This window comes from Neophocaena asiaeorientalis, unplaced genomic scaffold, assembly GCF_003031525.2.
Source record: "Neophocaena asiaeorientalis asiaeorientalis breed wild unplaced genomic scaffold, Neophocaena_asiaeorientalis_V1.1 scaffold254, whole genome shotgun sequence".
Lineage (NCBI taxonomy): Eukaryota > Metazoa > Chordata > Mammalia > Artiodactyla > Phocoenidae > Neophocaena > Neophocaena asiaeorientalis.
The window spans coordinates 314,961-328,832 of NW_020174705.1; the positions used below are offsets into that span (position 1 = coordinate 314,961).

General features: G+C 42.9%; 1 protein-coding gene and 1 pseudogene across 3 annotated transcripts in view; one reads left to right on the forward strand and one right to left on the reverse strand.

Annotated features, from left to right (window-relative positions):
* Positions 1-13,872, reverse strand: part of AXIN1 (axin 1) — a 60,011-nt gene that overhangs the window by 31,688 nt on the left and 14,451 nt on the right. The window lies entirely within an intron of this gene.
* LOC112409353 (small integral membrane protein 15-like) lies at positions 2,477-5,304 on the forward strand (annotated as a pseudogene).

Here is a 13,872-nt window from a genome sequence, read left to right on the forward strand (position 1 = left end):
CTATAGAATCACATGGGGGGAGGGCACCCAGACCAGAGCTCTCTCCCCCCCACCCTCTGGGAGCCCAGCACTGAGGGAGGAGCTCCCACCCAGACCCCAACAGACATGCGGGGCTCGCCCCGCGTTCGTCCCCACCCGTCAGAGGGAAGGCAGACAAGGCAGCTCCTGAACAAGGCCACTTGACCCCAAAGCTCATCTTCTCACATTATAGCGCCCTCGAAACCACAGAAAAACGACCAAGACAAAGGCACAGATGGCAAGGACACTTCCTCATTTCACTTGTAAGTCCAACTTCTTTTCCCACGTCACGTGGCTCACGGGATCTTAGTTCCTGGACCAGGGATTGAACCTGGGCCTTGGCAGTAACAGCCCATGTCTTAACCACTGGACCGCCAGGGCCCAATCTGCCCTCACCACCGCTTACCAGCTACTAACCTTGGGCAGGCTCCTCCCCTGCAAAGTGGACCTACAAGGGTCGCCTCTTTGAAAGGAGTCCAAGCATCCTACAGAACAGCACAAACAAGGCGATGCCGAGGGCCAGACTATGCAGAAGGCCCTCAACTCAGACGGGTCCCCACGCTGTCCTGCACGGTGCCCCACACAAGGAACAGGACAAGGCTGTGTGGTAAAGGCTGCAGGTCACAGTCAAATCCCACAATTCCACCTAACTTCCTGTACGATGCTTAACAAAGCATATTCAAGGCTCTGAAGTCAGAAGAACATCATACTCAACGGAGGCCAAGCACTCCTGACTTGAAAGATTCACAGAGAAGAAAGCCGGGGCGGGGGGCTCCACCTGTTATTATTTCCTCTTTGCCACAAATCTTTTATGTAGCTATGCTACGCAAACCAGTAACTCTTTATAATAACTGTTGAAAATTCACAATGTGGGTGAGGTGGATTATGGAGCCCATCTTCCCAGGGAAGATTACACATGTGTTGAGAAGACTCCGCAGGGATCCACATAGAACAGTGCTACCTGTGAGCAGTGGGGTATCAGATCATTTTTCACTTATCTGTATTTTTCAATTTTCCTGCACCAAATATATTTCTTATATAACTTTGATAATAACATGTCCCTGGATGTTTATTGCTGCAGAGCAGTTGTTGGTATCTATGGAACAATATATAGGAAGACCACTTTGAAAATTATAAAGCGCTATACAGAAATCATATCTGGAACTTGCCAACAAGAGCTCAAACATGGTGACAACCAAACCAGAAACCCTGTTCCTCTCTGCTTAGTGTAAACAATGAAAATTTAAATCAGCTTTTCTCTGCTCACAACCGGTTTCTCAAATGTCAGCAGAAATCTCTTTAGGACCTGGACTTACACAAATGTTTCATATCAGATTTTTAGGTTACATGGATTTGATGAAGAGGAAGTTTATGTGGTAGTGTTTGTTTTTTTTTTTGCAGTACGCGGGCCTCTCACTGGCCCAGTCTGGGAAGATCCCACATGCTGCGGAGCGGCTGGGCCTGTGAGCCATGGCCGCTGAGCCTGCGCGTCCGGAGCCTATGCTCTGCAACGGGAGAGGCCACAACAGTGAGAGGCCTGCGTACTGCAAAAAAAACAAAAAAGTTTCACAGAATCTGCCACCATGATTTCTAATAAATCATTCTTGTTTCAATGATGGGGGTCAGCCTGCATCTGGCACTACCCTCCCCTGGAGACTTCAGCCCCTCCCTCCAGCTCTGACCACTCAAAAACAAGCTCCAAGGAACTTACCAGTTCCAAAGAAGTGCCAATCACGCTCACAGTCACAATAAACATTTAGAAGTGGCAACTCCCAACAAATCCAGGCAATTCAGAGTAATTTACAGGGATGCTATCTATGCCTGCCCCCTGAGGTCTTTCAAACTGAGCCAGAGACTCTAGACATGGGTCCTTGCTGATTTCAAAGCAGCAGATCCCATGGCAGACCCATCACCTCTTTAACACAGGTCTGAATCAGTCATCAGTCAATAACCTGAAGCGAGGCGGGAGGCTGAGGGCTGCAACCCCGAGATCCCACAGAACTCTGCTAAGGAGACAAGTTCTTGGGGCTGAAGCTACAAGACCAAATCGGTGACTTTCAAAACATGGCTTATTAAAAATTAAAAAAAATCCACTTATGAATCTAGTAGTCAAAGTCAAAATTCTGTTCATTTAACAGTATGATTTGTTCCCTTGAAGTAATTCAGAAATCAGAAACTCCAAGCCTCGGGTCACCCTTTTCACCTTGTAACATCACCGCATAATCCTCAACCCTTCTATCAGCTAACAGGGTACCCGTGTCTGCTTTCCTTGACGCAGCACACAGAAGTCTGTCCAGGAAGTGAAAACCTGAGGGAGAAACACAGATTCTTCAGGTACTTTGCTTTTATAAGAGTTATTTGATTTCTCTGCTTATGAAGCTCTCTTTCACAATGTTTCAAAAGGATTTTCTTTTTAAAGGATGTTCACTGTATCCAAATGAACTTACCCTGACCACCTTGTGAGAAAGCCCAACTAGGTAAGATACATCCACTGTTTCCATATGTACACAGAGTGGACCCTGTGAAAACAAAAGGCCTGGGCTGCTCTTATTTGCCAGTCTTTGTTCACCATGGAAATGTTTATCTTTATATTATCTCCAGCACAACTGCAGGTGGCACCACAAAACTTTACATTCCAAAGCGAACCGAATTTCAAAGAACCAAGGGGCAAGTCTCACATTCCTTCAATGCTACGATGTCCAAAAGCATTCTCTGTCACTGGCCTAACCCGGGCTCAGGCTGCCACCTCAGGGCACAGTGCCAGGCCTCATCAGGCCCCTTCAACACTACAGTTTCCACGCCTGTGGCCCTCGGAGGCTGCCTTGAGGGTGGAGCACAGCCACATGGCTGGGAACCCAAGACCAGCAGAGGACGGGAACCCCCAGTGGGGGCAGGAGGGCTCCAGCACAGGTACACCTGCGGGCCTGCTTTCCACCCCCAGCAACAGTGCTGGCGACGTGGGCTCAAACGTGGGCCTGCTGCAGAGCGATTGCTGAGCACAGTACCTCATGCTATGGCAGGTGCACGTGTCCTGTGCACACACGGCATGCGGGGCTGAACTCATCTGGCGTTTGTGCTGGGTAACGCTCTATCCACCAGAGCCCTGAGTCTGTTTCTCACTCAGGCCAGTTCGTTACGTTCACACTCTTCCCCAACAGTGAACTTGGCCACTAATCCACCCAGCCACCTTTGTCACATGGGGAACAGGGCAACAACACTCAGATGGATAAAAGCAATAAAAATCCAAACGGAAGAAAACTCTAAATTTGTTTACAGTGATTAGTAAATTCATTTTACACCTGAAAACCGAATACATATGCAATAGGTCTAGAGTTTATACTCAATGCATACCACATTCTGTGTGATGGACCTAATTTTTTAGGTCACATCCATTTCTCAAAAGAAAATTCCTACTTTAAAATGTATTAAGCATTTAAAATTTAAGAATATGTTCATATTAATTTCTATATGTTTATAAAGGCGCTTTGGAAGGACACACAATTATTCAGATTATTTACCTTTAGACAGTATTGAGAGGGTGAATGGGGTGGGTGTCTGGATCTTGAAGAACGTTGGAGTTGTATAACCCATGGAGCATTTACTCTGATTTTCACTGATTTTCGCAAGGCAGGACAGCGTCTCTGCCAGAGGCAGCTTAAGGCAGGTCCAGAGAAACAGGGATGCCTATCAGGACTCGTCTCTTCACAGATTTTTCTGACTTTTAAAGCCACACAACAGAACTACCTAATATAAGCATTCATCTAAATCAAGCTCTAAGTAAACAGCTGATATATAAAATAAAGTGAGCCTTGGATTTTGGTGTGCAAGGTGGACTTGCTTGCTGCACACCTCACCACCTGCAAGGACAATTACAAAAACAGAGAGTTGGGAGTGGGGGTCCGAGCCCACCGTCCCGGGCGCGATGTAGGGGAGGCTGGTGGCAGCCACTGCCGCGGTTTTGCCCCCATGCCCAGCGGAGGCGGCCACCGCACCAACGGCCCAAGTATATAGAATTTAAGCATTCTCTCAGAAGTGTATGGTAGAGCTAAAGAAGACAGCCAACCAAGGGTCATCTGAAATTGTGATTGGCTAATAATCCCAGGACAAAGTTAGAGATCACTACTCAAAGCATAAGGCCTCTACAAAGATGTTTGATATAAAGGCTTGGGGCTGAGTATGTTGCGGAATGGGGCTGCAAAGGACCCATATGGCTTCCTTACAACAGTTATTCTGGCCCTAACTCCATTGTTTCTAGCAAGTGCTGTACTGTCTTAGAAATTGGCCAAGATGATTGAGGCCAGGGAAAAGGAGCAAAAGAAGAAACAAAAACGTCAAGAAAATACTGCAAAAGCTAAAGGACTAAAAGAGGATTGAAAGAATGCACAGGCTCTGCAACCAGAGGAAAATTGTCTGGAAAATTATGCAGCTTTGGAAGGACCCATTAACGTTTCTTTTCAGATCTATGACAGTATTATTTAGTAAACTAAATCTGAGCATATGGAAGAATCATGTTAGTTCTCACCTGTACTGCAGCAACTTTCAGGGTTCGGTGTAGAAGTCTGTTGACAGTTACTGTAAATTGGCATTTATTATGCTACAAATTCTTTATAACTGACTTAGTCATTTGCCTTTTTGCAGCATATGTACTAAAACGAAAACATCCTGTGGAGAAAAATGGCTTTAGATTATGGACTCTATTCAAATAATGGCTTAAAATGGGGTCCTGTTCTGGACAAAGGAGATTAAGAATATAAAAATCAGAATTGTCCTGAGGTGAAAAGTGTGCTTTGGCTTAAAAGAGATACCGTGTATTAATCACATCTTTTATCATTACTACTTATTTCTTGGAATAGAATCATTTCTGGCTTCCTCAAAGCAAAATAATGTTATTCAACGAGTACTTCTATTTTCTGTATTTTTCTCATTTTAGCTTTTGAGATACTGGTAATTACCAGACATTCTGCATTTTTTAAAATCTAATTTTATAAAGAATTCTCTTAGTATCTTGACTATATAGAATACCACTTACTAGATATAACAATTTTTGTACTTATGAACACTGCCATTTTCTTAGTGATGACTTGAGTAACACTATGATTTAAAGCTTGGAGTAAAACTGCCAAGCCTGTAGTACCGTGGAACCAGTTAATTCTCACTTGTGCTAAGTTGAAATGTGAAGTACTTAAAATGTCTTATCAAATAATTTGCTGATTATATAATAACACTTTTGTTTTCTATTCCATTCTTTTAATTCATGTGGTAGTGATGTCCTTTACTTTTTTGATCAAACAGATTCATGGTGAAAATTAAAATTCCAAATTTCTTTTAAGGAACTTTTAAAGAGTAACAGTTAAGTAAAGAAAGGCTTAACAGTTGGAAAAATTTTGTTTAGCATAGTATTAATTGGGTGAAAAAGGTGTAAATTATGTCAAAATGAGAACGTGTTATAATTAGAAATAAAGGGCTGAAGGATATTTCCTTCAGTTAAGTAGTGTAACTGGAACTTTTTACTCTTTAACATGTCTTTTATAAATGCATGGTTAATAATTTTATTTGTTGTCAGTAATTAATAGCTTATTAACATTTTCCTCACCTCCGATAATGAATTTTAAATTACAAAAAAAATTGTCTAAAAGTTTTAACTTAAAAATGAAACTAGATATTGAAATAAATTTGATACTTTTTTATAAAAAAAACCAAACAAATGTTTTCATCTGTTTTAAGGCACAAGATAGCTACCAAGGAAATGAGATCTCTTAAGGGGCCAAAGTATGAGAAAAAAAAGGAAAACAGACAGGCAAGTCAAACATACGGTCCCACTTTTCTCCTTGAGGTTCTCAAGCAATGACTTCCAAGCTGAGAATGTGAAAACTTCCAGAATTCTTAAGTGGGTGTTCCAAGTGCACCAAAGATGTGGGACCTGGTGAAGACCGCAGGCCTTCAGTCGGCACCCCAATGGGCTGTATGCTAGGAGAAGGGATGAACCTGAAATAGACCAGCCTGCCCAAAGACTGAAGTCCTGTGTTCAAATCAGATTGGTTCCTGGCTGGAGTAAAGTGACAGGTCCCCACACTAAAGGCCAGTCAGGAGCAAAAGTAAGCCCTAACTGGAGAAAATTACGATCAGGAACTTCAAACGATCTCTGAATTTTTCATATACAATGTCTGGTGTTCAATAAAAACTGCCCAGCATACTAGGAGACGGGACCAACTGACTCAAGAACAAGAGAAAAACAGACAACAGAAACAGAACCACAAAACACCCCAATTTTAAAATTATAGGACATTAAAATATATGTGATTAATGTGTTCAGTAAGTTAAAAGACAAGCTGGAGAGTTTGAGCAGGGGACTGAATATTTAAAAAAAAAGAATCAAATGAACACTAAAACTGAAAAATATAACAAATGAAGTTAAGAACTCCACAGACAGATGTAACAGTAGACTACACACAACTGAAGAGAAATTAGTGAATGGTACATAGGTCTGGAAAATATGCATACTGAAGCATGATAAGGACAGAAACTACTGAAAAGACTTAAAAAGAAGAAAGGTCTGACACATGAGTAACTGGAATCCCAGAAGGAGAGGAGAAAGAGAGAATACAGCAGAAGCAATATTTGAAGAGCTAATAACTGAGAACTTCCCAAAATTCACGAAAATCATCAAGCCAGAGATTCAAAAAGTACTTCAAACCCCAAGCCAGATAAACAGACATGATAGTAAAACTTCAGTAGTTTTACCAAAGACACAGAAGAAAATCTTTAACGGTGGCACCAAAAAACGACAAATTATCTTGGACGATGCAGCTGTTAAGACTAAGAACCTACATGCCGTGGGCAACTAAGCCCGCACCACAACTACTGAGCCCGCACGCCGCAATGAAAGATCCTGCACACCTCAACAAAGATCCCGCATGCTGCAACCAAGACCTGACGCAGCCAAATAAATAGATACATACATACATACACACACATACAAAAAGAATAAACAACAACTGCATAAAAAGCAATGGGAGAGTACATAACTTGTTTTAGTTTAACCTTTAGTCTTTACATTTTCCGGTAAGTGACAAAAGAACCAACTTAACACTCAAATAGGTCAGGGATGCATGCTGTAATCTCTAGAGGGACCACTTAAAAAGTAGTAGTACAGGGCTTCCCTGGTGGCACTGTGGTTAAGAATCCGCCTGCCAATGCAGGGGACACGGGTTGGAGCCCTGGTCTGGAAAGATACCACATGCCGCAGAGTAACTAAGCCTGTGCACCACAACTACTGAGCCTGCGCTCTAGAGCCCGCAAGCCACAACTACTGAGCCCGCGAGCCACAACTACTGAAGCCTGCGCACCTAGAGCCGTGCCCTGCAACAAGAGAAGGTACCGCAACGAGAAGCCCACGCACCGCAATGAAGAGTAGCCTCTGCTTGCTGCAACCAGAGAAAGCCCACGCACAGCAAGGAAGACCCAACGCACCCAAAAATAAAAATAAATTAAAAATTTTTAAAAATAGTAGTACATAAATGTAGAACAAGCTAACAGAGGGGGGCATATGAATAACAAAAAAATATTTAATTAATCCAAAAGAAAGGAGAATGAGGGGGAACAAATAAAACATAAATACTAAAAGATAGCTTTAAGTCCAAATATATTGGTAATTATTATATATTAAATATAAATCAACTAAATATGCCAATTAAGAGTAGATCATCTGGGGACTTCCCTGGTGGCACAGTGGTTAAGAATCCGCCTGCCAACGCAGGGGACACGGGTTCGATCCCTGGTCCAGGAAGATCCCACATGCCGCGGAGCAACTAATCCCATGCGCCACAAATACTGAGCCTGCACTCTAGAGCTCATGAGCCACAACTACTGAAGCCCGCGTGCCTAGAGCCCATGTTCTGCAACAAGAGAAGCCACAGCAGTAAGAAGCCCACGCACTGCAACGAAATGTAGCCCCCACTCGCCACAACTAGAGAAAGCCCACGCACAGCAACAGAGACCCAACGCAGCCAAAAATCAATCAATCAATAATTTTTTTAAAAAAGTAGATCATCTGGATTTTAAAAAAACTATCCATATCCACCTTATAAGAGAAATAACTTAAATATAAGAATATAGAAAATTGGGACTTCCCTGGCGGTCCAGTGGTTGGGACTTCACCTTCCAATGCAGGGGGTGCGGGTTCAATCCCTGGTCGGGGGGCTGGAATCCCACATGCTTCACGGCCAAAAAACCAAAAAACATAAAACAGAAGCAATATTGTAACAAATTCAATAGAGACTTTAAAAATGGTCCACATAAAAAAAATCAAGAAAAAAAAAGAATATAGAAAATTTCAGAATTCCGTGGCAGTCCAGTGGTTAGGGACCTGCACTCTCACTGCCGAGGGCCTGAGTTCAATCCCTGGTCGGGGAACTAAAATCCCACAAGCCACACACTGCGGCCAAAAAAAAGAATATAGAACATTGAAAATAAAAGACTGAAATCTCTTCACAAGAAAAAAAATTTTTTTGTAACTACATATGGTGACAGATGTTAACTAGACTTACTGTGGTGACCATTTCACACTATATAAAAATATCGAATGGTTATGGTGTACCCCTGAAACTAAGAGAATGTATGCCAATTATATCTCAATAAATAAATAAAAGATTAGAAAACACATAAATCATGCAAATACTTTTAAAAGAAAGTTGGGGTAGCTATACCAATATCAGACAAAGTAGATTTTTAAGCAAAAAGCAATATTAGATATAAAGACATGTTATAATAATAAAATGGTCAATCCACAGAAACAAGTAATAACTCAATGTGTATGCATGTAAACTATGGACTCAAAACACATAGAGCAAAACTGGACAGAAAAAAACAACAGACAAATCCACATTCATAGTGGGAGACTTCAACCAATAAATTCAGCCTCGACATTCAACACTAGTGGCATATTGAAACACATAAGCCATATCTTGTTTCTGAATCCTTAATAAAAGGAATCAGATAGAATTTCTTACTTGATCTGATTTTTTTTAAACTAGATTTCTTTATCAAAGGTGGGAGGCCAAAAAGGGTAAAACCAATGCAGAGGTAGCTCCTGGCTGTGACATGAACCACAAGGGAAGCAGCGGCTTCCTTGATAAAGGTCAGGGGTCTCAGGACGGGGATGTGAACGCTGTACTCAAGGGCACAGGCGGGCGGGTGGATTCCGCACATTTGCAGGTGTTTTCTAAGAACTCGAGTCATTTCTTTCAGTACATATTTATCAAGAGCAGACCTGCAAGACAGTGTCTTAAGCCAAGGACAAATAAGACTAAGACACAGTCCTTCTCAAAGGGCTCTGAGCCGTTTAAAGCTCAATCTGAAAGCCACATTTCAATGTGCTTTTTACCATCTCCCACCAGCACAACTCAGGGTCCCCAACAATCTCCAGGTTGCTAGACATAAGGACACCAGCCCCCATCTCACATCACCTAACAGCAGTGCCGACGGCTACTCAACCCATCTTTCTTGGTGCACTTTCTTCATTTGGTCTCCAAGACCCCATACTCCGCTGGTTTCCTCCAACCTCACTGCCAGATCTCTGCAACCCTTGGCAGTGGAAAGCCGCCAGAGGCCTTCTTGTCTCTATCTACATTCGCTCACTGGGGGGTCACAACAAGGCTCACGGCTTCAAATACCATCAATACACTGACAATTTGAGAGAGACCAAAGCAGAAGCCGCAGTCTCAGAAATGCCAAGTCACCTCTCTGCGCTCTCCTCCCACCCCTCGCCCCTCGGCCACTCTGCCCCAGCTAGGCTGCCTTTCCTACTTGCTCTTCCCTCGTCCTCCTCCAGGTACTCGGTCTGTGCTCTCACCTTCTTCAGGCTTTGCTCAAAAGTCACCCTCCAGAATGAGACCCTCTCTGGCCACTCCTGTGAAAATGGCTCCCTCTGCCCCAACTTAAACTGCACCATCTGAAATGCTCAGTATTTCACTTGCGTTCTCATCTTGTATCTCTCCCTGTTAAAAGTGTAAGCTCCACAATTGGAGGGATTTTTGTCTGCTTTGTTCACTAGTGAATCTCCAGCTTCTAGAAGAGTATATGGCACATGGAGGACACTCAATGAACGAATGAATCTGTACTTCTGTCAATTCTTCTTTTAAAGGGGCAGCTGTATTGGGGCCACACAGAGTCATCTTTCCCTGTCTGCTCAGACACAGCTTTTCTTGGTCATATGTGGACCGCTGTCCTTGAGCCCCCCTTTTGTTCTCCAAAACTCCAAAACACCGATCATAATAGTCTGCTGAGAACATCCAGTTATTTTACCAGCAAAACGAGTTTATTCAGGAATAGCAGAGAATTGCAATTCAGGACGACAATGCTATAGCAAAAACTACAGGCAAGTCCAGCAAACAAAAGAGAGGAGTGTTACTTTATAGAGAAAAGGAGGAAGCTGAGAGGGGTGCTTTGAACCAAAGTCCCTTGGAGGAAAGCAAGAGTTCAGGGTGGTGATGGATTCCTATTGGCTGAGCTGCAAGGGTTCCAACAGGCTGGGCTTGGCGCTGGGCAAGAACTCTTCCTTCCTCCTGCAGGGGCAGTAAAGTAGATACCTCCCTGCTGGGAATGCAAGGTACCTCTCTTCCTGCGCGGTCTCTAACTGAGGTGGAGTGTAGGGCATCAGAGCTCCCCTTCTGGACTCCAGACTTTAAATGAGGTTTCCTTTATTCAGTTTCACAAGTCCATTGCCAGCATAGGGATCAACTGTCCTCAGATGAACAAACAGTCCTCAAGAAGATTCAGTAAGAAATCCAAGAATTACACAAGAATGAGATACAGCATCCACATCTTCCCCAAGACGCCAACCCTTCAGCCATGCCTAATTCAGGCAAGCTTAACACACAGAACAAATGTGCTCCTGACAAGTTATATGTATGCATATAATTTTTATCCACTGAATAATCTCAAGGGTACTAAAGGCATCCCAAAGAGAATTCTCATTAAAAAAGAAAGAATCGGACTTCCCTGGTGGCACAGTGGTTAAGAATCCGCCCGCCAATGCAGGGGACACGGGTTCGAGCCCTGGTCCAGGAAGATCCCACATGCCGCGGGGCAACTAAGCCTGTGGGCCACAACTACTGAGCGTGCACTCTAGAGCCCGCAAGCCACAACTACTGAAGCCCGTGTGCCTAGAGCCCGTGCTCCACAACAAGAGAAGCCACTGCAATGAGAAGCCCACACAGCGCAACAAAGAGTAGCCCCCGCTCGCAGGAACTAGAGAAAGCCCACATGCAGCAACGAAGACCCAACTCAGCCAAAAATAAATAAATTAAATATAAATAAATTAAAAATAAATAAATAAACTCTTCCCAAACTGACATGAGTTTAAAAAAAAAAAAAAAGAATCCTTCCACAATGTTACCACCTACAAATTACATATTTTACAGTCATCACATTAGATCATCACTAAACAGCAGTGCTCCACATCTCCTTTTCCTTCACTGACTTCTTCCCAAAGAATTCTCATTTGTATTTAAAATAAGTTTTGCAAACTAGGCCCAGCTCTATAACCATAGGAAAAAGGAGCAGTGTTTCTCCCACATATGCAGGACTTCTTGACACAACCCACCATGTCTCCCTACTGAGGGGTGGGTAGGGCCATGATGTTAATGTGAAAGTTAATACACAGAACCCTCACTTAAAATGGAGATGGGGGAATTCCCTGGCAGTTCAGTGGTTAGGACTCCGTGCTCTCACTGCCAAGCACCCAGGTGCAATCCCTGGTCGGAGAACTAAGATCCCACAGGCTGGACAGCGTGGCCAAAAAATAAATAAATAAAAATAATAAAATGGAGTTGGGAGGCCAGGAAAGGGAGCCCTCACACCCTACCATCATCAATTGCAGACCCAACAGGAAGAGACATACCTTTGCATCTCCAACATGAAGAAGGACCACCCAGCAGGACCGAGAGAGAATTTCTCTTTGCCTGGCAACAGCTCAGCCAATGAAAAGCCACTGTACTCTGAACTCCCAGTTTCCTCCAATGGGCTCTTTGTTTATAGCAGCCCCTCCCAACTCCTCCTTCTCCTGTATAAAAGAAGTTCCTCTCCTTTGTTCTCTGGACTTGCCTGTGGCTCGCTATAGACTGCATGTCCCAAATTGCAATTCTTTGCAATAAACCCATTTTCTGGTAAAATAACTGGCTGTTATATTGTTTTAGGTCAACACCAGAAAGATTTTTAAATGCTGATCCATGAACAATTAAAAAAAAAAAAGGATGATTTCGTCTTTTTAGAGTATATATTCAGAAAACAAGAGCAAGAGAAATTTAGTAGAAAGAGCTGAAAACACAACAAAAGAAAACAAACAGAAAATAGGAGAAAAAGAAACAAAATTTAAAGGATCATTCCAAATGGTCCAACATCTAAATAACACAGGCTCCAAAATGAGAAAAGTAATGAAAAGTATTTTGACAGGGACTTTTTAAGCCAATGCAACATAAGGGAAGATTTATGTCAGAAAATCAAATGAAAAAATTCAACAACCATAACTTTAAAACACACACACACAAAAATGGCACAAGAAAGAAAATGCTTGGTCCAACTTGGCTCAGCAATGAAAACACCAAATATGGATGTAAACCAAACCCAGAATGTGTTAATAATCAGGCCAGGTGGTGGGGAAAGGAGAGCATCCACAGAGACTGGCTCAGGGCAGATGCCCCAAGGACAGCAGTATGAGCACATCACTCAGAAAGGGGGGTGTGATGGACTGAGAGTCTACATCCCCCAGATTCTGATGTGGAGGCCCTTACGCCCCCCCCCATGTGGCTGTATTTGGAGATGGGGCCTCTAAGGAAGCCACATGGTTAAATGAAGTCATGAAAGTGGGGCCCTAATCTGACAGGATCATTACCCTTAACTAGAAGAGATGCTGGAGAGCTGTTTCTCTCTCCACACAGACACACTGAGAAAAGGCCATGTGAGCAAACCATGAGAAGAATGGAATGAAACCTACCTTGCCAGCACTTTGGTCTGGGACCTCCAGCCTCCAGAACCGTGAGAAATAAATGTCTGTTGTTTAACCCCCAAGTCTATGATATTTTGTCCTGGCAGCCTGAGCTAATACACTAGGGTAAGACACAGTTGGAAGCAGCCATCCTGTAAAGGCCAGAGGGTCATGAGACTGCTAAATTTAGTTATCAGCCTTTTAGCATTATTTGAATTTTTCCTTCTCTCCATTGTTTTAATAAAAATTAAAATTAATTAAAATACTGGTATAGGGACTTCCCTGGTGGTCCAGTGGTTAAGACTCTGTGCTTCCAATGCAGGGGGTGCGGGTTTGATCCCTGGTCAGGGAACTAAGATCCAGCATGCCACGCTCAATGTGGCCAAAAAAACACAAAACAAAACAAAACTGGTATAGCAGTGCAAACATTAAGAAGACCGAAGATCATACTAAAAGGAAACATTTATATGCATCCTTTTAAAAGAAAAAATATGCTGTTGAAAAACTGCACATAATTCACACCCTCTTGTGATATATCTTTGCATATATTTTAATAACATACTTTCAAATTACAAAGGTTTATGTTTTATAGGAATTTGGAAAATGTTGACAAACAAAAAGAAGAAAATAGAAAGCCTATGTTCTCCAACCATGCAGAAAAAAAAATCCCTGTGCAATCAATCCTGCTATTAGACATTCAAGTTACTCTAACTGCTGGCTATTACACGCAACATTCTTTATGATTTTTTTTTTTTTTGTGGTACGTGGCCTCTCCCATTGCAGAGCACAGGCTCAGCAGCCATGGCTCACGGGCCTAGCCGCTCTGCAGCACGTGGGATCTTCCCGGACCGGGGCACGAACCCGTGTCCCCT